The 8,798-nt window shown below is 59.9% G+C and overlaps 1 long non-coding RNA gene across 1 annotated transcript; it reads right to left on the minus strand.

Moving 5' to 3' along the window:
• Positions 1-390: 390 nt before the first annotated feature.
• LOC107210050 lies at positions 391-2,931 on the minus strand. Its single transcript, XR_001523821.3, has 2 exons — positions 2,366-2,931; positions 391-1,046 (listed from the first exon to the last, which is right to left on the minus strand). It is a non-coding gene; the product is annotated as an uncharacterized LOC107210050 (long non-coding RNA).
• Positions 2,932-8,798: the final 5,867 nt, after the last annotated feature.

Here is an 8,798-nt window from a genome sequence, read left to right on the forward strand (position 1 = left end):
TCCCCACACCCCGCTCAGCCAAGTGGTTTCTGGATGATTTGGGGGGGCTGCATCCCATTTACAAGTCCCCATGGATTTCCCCCCCCCCCACCAGACAAATCCACCTCTCCCCAGTCCCTCTTCCAAACCACCTCAGGCTCAGCCCTGAGACCACTCACAGAGCAACCTCGACCCTTGGGATGATCTTTTCCCCCAGCCTGGGGTGGGAGCCAAGCCTTGGGGACCCCCAACCCACCCCCACCACGAGGAGGGTCCTCAAGCCCCCGTTCCCGGAGCAGCCCCCGGTGCCGCCGGCACGTGCTGGGCGCTCCAGGAGCGTCTCCCTCACGCTACGCCTCCCCTCGCGTGTCTTTTGCCATCTGCTGCTGTCATTAAAAAATTAAATTTCCATCTGCTTTCACACTCCCGCCTCTCCCGCCGGCTCCGGGTGCCGCCGCTCTCCGGGAAGCGTCGCCCCCGGCTCCCTCCCGGGATGCGGCCGATCCGGCGGGATGCAGGTGACACCGCCGAGTTCATTTTCCCGGTGCTGTTTGCTGAAATGGATTCTTCAATCCCTGCTGGGGAGGTGGGGGCCCCACTTTCGGCCACCCACGGGCAGGAAAGCAGCTCCGGGGGGGTGTGCTGGGGTGTTTTGTGGGGCACAACCCACACCCCATGCGCTGACACAGCCGAAAGGGGGATGCGGAGCCGCAGGGGTTTTATTCACCGTGGGGGGATCCCCCTCCGCGGCGCTGCTAGGAAAAGCGACAAACCCCAGTCCAAACCCCCCGTGTGTCCCTGCGAGCGGCAGCCGCACCCTGCAGGCTGTGGCTCCATCCCGACGGAGCGGGGCCAGGTCCTGGCGGCCTGGCTGTCCCCCCGTGTCCCCTCTCAGCACTGGCTGCAGGGTGCCGGGCCCTCCCCGCGCCGCCCCTCGCGGGACAGCGCCGTGCCCGTGGGCGTGGGAGGTGTGACGATGATGGAGGGCACGTGTAGGTGCTTCTGTCCCGAGGATGCTCTCGGGGCGCCGTCGCTGCCGTTCCCGCTGCTCACACACATCTTCAAGCCTGGGGAAATTTGGGGGGATGAAAGGAGATTCAGGCACCGGGCTGCAGCATCGCCCAGCTCCCCGCCCTCCTTGGCATCGGCTCTTTACGAGCCACCGGAGAATCCACAGCGTCCTCACATCCCCTCCCTTAGATCCACATTGGATTTTGGGGGGGTTCATAGGTGGATCCCTCCCTCTCACTCCCACCTGCCCAGCCCAGCCCCCCTGAGGGGAGCAGATCGCTTTAATCTGCTTTTTTAATCAGGAGAAAAGCCCCGTGCGGCACAGGCGGCATCCAGGGAGGTTTCAGCTCTTCCCAAGCAGGAAAATGCCCGGAGGGGACAGACACTGATATTTTTAATCTCTTTTTAATTAAGGATAAAGCCCTGCCTTATGTAAGGGAGCTGGAAAAGGGGGAGGGTCTTTTCTTTTATTCCAGACTCCAAGCTCGTCAGAGGGGTCTGGAAGCATGGAGGAATATTTTGGGGCTCTGTCCTGGATTTGGGGCAGGATTGGGGTGCCCTGGCTGCTTGCTTCCCCTCTTCAGTTATCCCCTGTTGGATGGGGGGGATTGTGAGACCCCAAACCCACCCGACCACTCCCTCCCAACATCCCTGATGCGGAGGGGAGGCAAAGCTCATTTTTGGGTGATGCATCTGTGCCCATCACAACCAGAATCCCACAGAATCTGGGCTTGGGAAAAGCCAGGGAAGAGGCAGCCCTGCACCCTAGAGAGGGATCTTCATTAAGCCCCATCCCTAACGACCCCAAGGGCGATTACCAGGAGTCAGAGGGATGCAGAGCTAATGGGAGATGCGATACCCAGCCTTCGCCCTGCGAGGCCAGCAGCATTAAAAGCTCCCGCTTTGCCTCTGTGCAGACATCCCTGACGCCATTCCCAGCCTAAATCCATTAAGAAAATTAAAGTTGGGGAAGAAGCTCCTGGTTGGAGCATCCCTGGGGAGAGTGGAGCAGTGAGGGATGCTTGGGGTCAGCCTGGAGACCGGGAGCTGAGCTCTGGGCTGACCCCTCCGTCCCATCCACCTGTCCCTGAGCAGCCCTTTCCTGCCTCCAGGGAAACCCACCTGATTTCATGAGGGCTGCCCATGGATTCTCCAGTGCAAAGGGTGTAGGACAAGCACAGGAGTGGGAAAATAAGGCTGGGAAAACCCTCTTTGGGATGATCCAGGTGCAACAGGTCACCCATGTGCCTTCAGAAATTCCACCGCATTCCCAAACTCCACCAATCCCACCCACACCTAAATCTGCTCCAGGTACAACCATCCCTCAGATGCCTTCAGAGAGCAGCAGCACCCCAAACCCCCATCCCAAACTCACCTTTCAGGCAGGATAACTTGAGCCCCATGTTTTCATCCTCTCAGCGGGATCCAGCTCTCCAGCTCCGCCGCCGGCCCTCGCCGCTGGCGCTGGGAAAGAGAGGTGAGGGTTGAGGGAAGTGATGCTGGGAGGGAGGAAGGAGCAGGAGCTAAAAGCTCACATCTCTCCATGAGTGTCTGTGTCTACAGCAGCCCGGGCACCACAGGAAACGCGGCTGCTCGCTCGCAAAACCACGAGTGATGTCACGGCACTCCAGTGACTCAATCTGCTCCGATGAGGTTCAGGAAGAACTTTTTAGGGGGGGTGGAGAAGGAGCCTGGTGCTGGCTGAGGGGGTCCCATCCCAGCTTCTCCACTCCTGGAGTCCAGGCTGAAAATATTTTGGGATGAGAAGGTTGTGAGCAGGAGGAATTGGGTTGGTTTTAGGTTGGTTCTTGCAGAGAAAATCCCGAGTCCACACACGGGAAACAGAGGGATGTTCCCAGCACTGCCTCCCTCGGGCTGAGACAGGATGCACTGCTGGAATTCACATCATCCTGCTCCTCTAGGGCATCCCTGATGTCTCGAGAGCTTTTGGATGGACGATTCCCACTGTGGGACATCGTTTTTTCAAGATGCTGAATTTTTTTTCTGTGAAAGAAGTCCCTTTATTGGGAAATCTTCACTCCTCCTCCCACAGCTGCTGGGAAAAGCTTATTGGGATGAGGGTCAGTGACTCGTTTTGGCTCTTCCAAGCTCTGGGCCACACAAAGAGCCAAGGAAAGCCTCTGCTCCCCCTGCCTGACCTCTGCATTTCCAAGAAGCCCTGAGGTGGCTCGGCAGCAGCCAGCAAGGGGAAGTGAAAATTTGCTCTCTCTGCTTTTAATTCTGTATTTTTATCAGTTCCCAAGGGGCAGCCCGAGCTGTGACCACCCCCTCAAGGCTGGGGAGTGGAGTCCTCCCCAGGCCCTCTCTTTGCAGCTCTCCTGGAGGCTGCCCAAATATCAAGAAATCTGTTTTGAGGGAAATCCTGTGGGTTTTGGCACCTGCTGGAGGCTCACACCACTCAGGGAGAGAGGAGGGTCACGCTGGGGACACCCAGCTCCGTGCACAGGGGGTCTGATCCTCTGGGATCTGATCCTCTGGGATCACCCCCTGTAGCCAAACCCTTGCAGGACACAGCAGCCCCCTCCCCACGGCTGAGGGCCAGATTCCAGCTCCAGAATTTGGGCAGAGAATTCCCCGCTGTGAGCATTCCAGCGGGATTCCCGGTGCTCGCTGCTCCAACTTCGCTGCCGTGTGCCAGCACCAGGCCAAAGAAATGTTTGCATCCCGACGAGTTCACGCTCCAAAAACCCCCAGACACTCATGGCAGGCGTCACTGGAGCGGGGACCGAGCCGCCGGGGCACGGGGGACACTCACAGGGTGCGCTGGGAAGGGGAAAAAGGGACCAAGCCGGGGCTCCGAGGGGTGGCACTTACCCGCTGCGCGGAGGGGCGATGCCCGCTGTCGCATCCCACCTCGCAGCGCTCCTGGATGCCGGAGGCTGGCAGCGGGGATGCCCTCAGCAGCAGGGCTGCAGGAGGTGCCAGCCGGCCGGCTTTGGGTTTGGCGAGCTCGGCTGGGAACCTGGCTAATGAGGTTAGCGGAGCCCCGGCTCCTCCCAGCCAACCTCCGAGCCCAGCCGTGCCCGGCAGAGCTCTTGGGTGATGAGGAAACGCTGCTTTCCTCTCACCCCGCTGCACAAGAAAGTCCAGAGCAGACAGAGAGAGAGAGGAAGGAGTGCCCTGAGCTGGAGGCAAAGCCCTCGGGCATCCAACATCCCTACAAGCAGCCTGAGGGCTACCAAGTGCCCTGCGAGGGCCAGCGAGCGTGTACACCCAGCTCTGGCAATACCCATCAGCATCCCTGAGGTCCTGATGTCAACAGACATCAACCTCTGGGAGCAGCTCCTCCTTGGGCAGCTTCCAGGGAGGATCTTTTCCCCTTCCCAGCCCCAAACCCAGCCTGGCAGAGGGAAGAGCAGCAGGAGGCAGCGGGTTCCTCACCATTCCCAGGATGAGCGCTCCGGGTCGGGTCCCACCCCGCTGGGAGGATGCCCGGGAGAAGGCTGAGCCTCCGGAGCAGCCGCCTTCGCCTGCATTAGCAGCAGCCAGAGGCTTTTCCATGTTCCCCCTCCTCCGCAATTAAGAGGCTCCTTTTCAGGCGGTTCCAATGCAGGGCGCCGGCCCGCGGGGAACGCCGGCCGCACATTAAACACCCCCGGGTGCGGGAGGCAGGGGAGGGGAGGAAAACTTGGAACTTCAGCCAGGCATCGGGAGAGAAGCGATCCCAGGAGTCTGGGAGGTCTCCGATGGGATCAGAGCCCCACCAAGCCTGGCTGGGATGGGCATGAGGGGCGGCAGGGAGAGGAAACGGGTGGTTGTGCTCCTCTTTCTGCTGGTTTGGTCCTGCCATGTCTGATGAAAATCAGAAATCTGGGGAGCGCTGATTTCCTTCCCGATCTGACTCCTCCGATTTGTCAAACAACTGAGTTACTGCGGAGCTCCAGGAGCGGGGAGGGGGGCACAGGGGCAAGGCTGCAGCTCCAGCTGCAGGCACAGTCCTGGGCAGAGGCTGCAACCCACAGCTCCTTTTTCCCCCCAGGAAAACAGACAAATTAATTGGTTTATGTGGACTTTTTTCCCTGTTCAGCTATAAAGTCTAAGAGTTAGAGATGAGCCCTGAAACAGAGGCTGGCAAACATGATCTTTCAAGATCCCATCCCAAACTCAGAGCTCGCAGCATCCCACAGAGCCAAGGATCGCTCCCTGGCAGCACAAATCCAGTCAGAGCAGCACAAATCCTGCCTCCACCTTGAGCTATTTTACTGCCTGTCTTCAGAACTACCTGTGTGCTGCTGCTGGGTGAGAACAAACAGCCCCAAACCCACGAGGGCTGGAATTAGCCTGGCCTGGAGCAGCAGTTGTTGCTTCAACAGTGACAGAAAGTGATTGTCTTGCTGCAGCAAGGGGTGGGAAACATAAACACCAGGCAGCTAAAATACCTGTGGTTAGTTCTGCGGGTGCAGCACAGCTCCAGCTGCTCTGCTGACACCTGATAGGCACAAACACAGCGTCAAACACCCCTTCCTGTCCTCCCCAGGGCTGGCAAGCGAAGAAAAACCTTTGTTAATGTTTAGAAAGGGGGGCTTGCCCATCTTGAGGTGACTGGGAATGGCCTGGAGCCCCTCTGGTCACTGCTGGGTGAGCAGGGTTAGGGAGTGCCAGGAACAGGAGCAGCCCAGTGGGCTCAGCACCCCCTTTCCAGGGTCACATCCCTTCCAGAAGCTCCTGATTCCTGTCACAAGGCTCTGAGCTGTGCCTTGCTAAGCATCACGTCAGGGCAAGTGGCCAAAACTCACCAAGAGCTGGCCAGGGGAGGAAGAGGATGGGCTCAGGGGGTGGGCGGGTATGGAGCCACCTTCTTTCCCTGGGGGAAGATTGTCCTTCCAGAGCTGGCCAGTGCCTGGCTGTCCCCTGAGGTGGTCACTGGCTGCTTTCCAGGCCTGGCTGTGTCCCTTTGGTAGCAGGGCTGCTCCTCTCCCCGTGCTTCCCAACCCTCCTGCTCCATCCTGCCCCGGCACTGAAGCCCTGGTGGGGGGTGAGGATGGAGGACAGCCTCCCAAATTCCCTCTGGGGGAAGGGCAGGGAGAGCTGATTCTTCCCAGGCGCCAGAGGAACCGCAGGGACAAGGGACGTGTTGTGCAAACACTGGCCACAAGAAAAGCTTTGGCTGGAGAGCCCGGAGCGGCTCTGCTGGCTCCCTTCAGGAGCTGCTCCTGCAAACACCAGCTGGGCTCCCCTTTCAGCAGGGAGGGGGAGGAAGCAGCTTTCTGGGTCACAGAGTGCCAGGGTCTGCTAACGCAGGTGACACGTCACCCTGGCTCCGTGCTAACGGAGCAACCAGGCCACCTGTCCCCTCCTGCCCCCGTCCCTTCTGGCCCGGGAGGGGGAAAGGGCTGCTCCCAGCCTGGCTCGGGAGCTGCCCCAGAAAGGGGCTGCAGGGTTCTGCCCTGCCAGAGCTGGAAGTGGCAACCGGGAGCAACTGGGAGCGGAGAAGAAACTCCCTCCCGGAGATCCAGAGTCATCCAGGGCTGGCGAGCCGTACCCGGAGGGGATGCCAGGCGTGGGGAGGGAGGAGGATGTCACGAGGAGGCAGCTGAAGATGCAGGCTCCGGGGAAACTGGAGCAGCTCCAGCATTCCCCAAGCACGGGCTCTTGGCAGGACCGGCAGAGTGAGCAACCGGCAGGAACCGCGTGGGCTGGAAGCACCCCGGGAGAAAATCCAGGGATGAGACGGGAGCTGCTGCGGAGGGGGTCGGGAGCGAAGCGGGGAGCGAGCACGTACCTGAGGCACAGACCTCCTGCATCCAGAACAAAGCTCCTCTCTCCCGGCATGGATTCAGCCGGGAGGCCACGGCCGGGAATTGGCTTAGGGACCTGGCCACGGCCGCCGCGCTTCCCGGCTCGCACAGCTCCGGTTTAATCTGGGCCCAGCTTTCCCTTTTATCCCCTGCTGCTAAAACCTCGATAGAGTTTTTCAATTAGGTCCATCTTTTAAGCTCCAGGGTGCATTTCTAGGAAGGGCTGCGGCGTTTCCCTGGGGCTCGGCTGTGCGCAGAGCGGGCCGTGCCTGGCACGGATCCTGCCCGCATCCCGCTGAAGTGCTGCAGCCGGAGCGGCGCTGCCCGGAGCACTCACAGACTGACCCCTCACCCCCAGCCCACCTACCGCGTATTTTTAAGAGCAGAATTCCCTGCTTCCCTCATCCCAGCTCTGGCAGGATGGAAGTGCCACACGCAGGAGCGCTGTCCCCCCTGCCAGCCCCCCGTCTCCGTCCTCTCCGAATCTGCCTCTGCCGCCTTCCACGGGAAAGCAAAAGGAAGGGATGCAGCTGGGGTGTACTTTCAGAGGAGAAGGCTGGGTGAAAATGTGGTCTAAAAGCGACAGTGGGAAAAAAAAATAAAAGGGAAATCGATAAAGTCCTCAGCGGATCCTTGGGCACACAGAAAGCGCTGCCGGCTGCGGGAGGGCTGGGTCAGGGCGCTGGGGGAAGCAAGGAGGGGGTTGTGGTGCAGGACTGGGATGAGTGGAGGTGTTTAAATCCAGCTGGGAATAGCAGAGGCTGGGCAGGATGGGAGGGGAGCAGCCCAACAGGGACCAGCTCGTGTGGGTGCCCCGGCTGGGCTGCAGGAGCTGAATTCCACCCAAAGGAGAGGCAGAGCTCACAAACCGAGCGCATTTCCCCTCGAGGCCATTTCCCAGGCTGCACTCAGCCGCAAGCCCACCCCACTACCAGCCTCCTCCATTAGCATTATCCCGGCTCTCCTGGCACTGCCCTCCTCCCCCGGCATCTCCAGACGCTTCCCAGATCGCGGAGTGCAGCGATTAGGCCCGCAGCCAGGGAGCACAGGGACCCGGCATCGCTTCCCGCATCTGTCACTGTCACCTCTCCTTCTCACAGAAGGAATTCTTGGGGGCAGGAGGCCGCCCCTCACGGCTGGGGTGGGCTCAGCACATCTGTCTGCTGCTGGATCCAGCTGTGCCAGGTGATCTCTGAACCGCTCACCTGCTCCCGCATCCACAGCAGCTCCCGGAGCTGGGGCTGTTACAACTCTGCTCGCTTTCCTCGGGGAAGGAACATCCCAGGAGCAGATGGGAAGAGGGAAAATGCCAGCAGCAGGCTGCTCCACTTGCTGGATGGGGAAAAAAAACTTTCCCAAAAATCATATGCACACACAGAGAGTGATGTGCTCAGGCAGAATGTGGGACCTGGCACTCCCTGGGAACAGGGACCTCACTTGTGAGTGTCCCAGGAACAGCTGATCAGGGATTCCGTGGCTCCTGTCACCCATCTGCTTGTGGGGATGTTTTGTCACTGTTCTGAAAAACTGGATTGTGTGGGGAAAGGAGAATCCCACAGGCTGGGAGAGCTGGAGGTGTTCACTTGGGGAAGAGAAGGGTCCAGGGAGAGCTCAGAGCCCCTTCCAGGGCCTAAAGGGGCTCCAGGAGAGCTGGAGAGGGACTGGGGACAAGGGATGGAGGGACAGGACACAGGGAATGGCTCCCATTGCCAGAGGGCAGGGGCAGATGGGACATTGGGAAGGAATTGTTCCCTGGGAGGGTGGGCAGGCCCTGGCACAGGTGCCCAGAGCAGCTCTGGCTGTCCCTGGATCCCTGGCAGTGCCCAAGGCCAGGCTGGATGGGGTTTGGAGCACACTGGGATAGGGGAAGGTGTCCCTGCCCATGGCAGGGGGGTGGAATGGGATGATTTTAAGATCCCTTCCCACCCAAACCATTCAGGGATTCTTTTTTCCAAGCACTTCAGGTTGTGTGGATGAGGTAAAAAGTTGGGACTTAAAACATCTGGGCAGGCAAATGCCTGGTGGATAGGGAGAAAAAAAAAGAGTCAA

This window comes from Parus major, chromosome 11 (assembly GCF_001522545.3).
Source record: "Parus major isolate Abel chromosome 11, Parus_major1.1, whole genome shotgun sequence".
NCBI classification, from domain to species: domain Eukaryota; kingdom Metazoa; phylum Chordata; class Aves; order Passeriformes; family Paridae; genus Parus; species Parus major.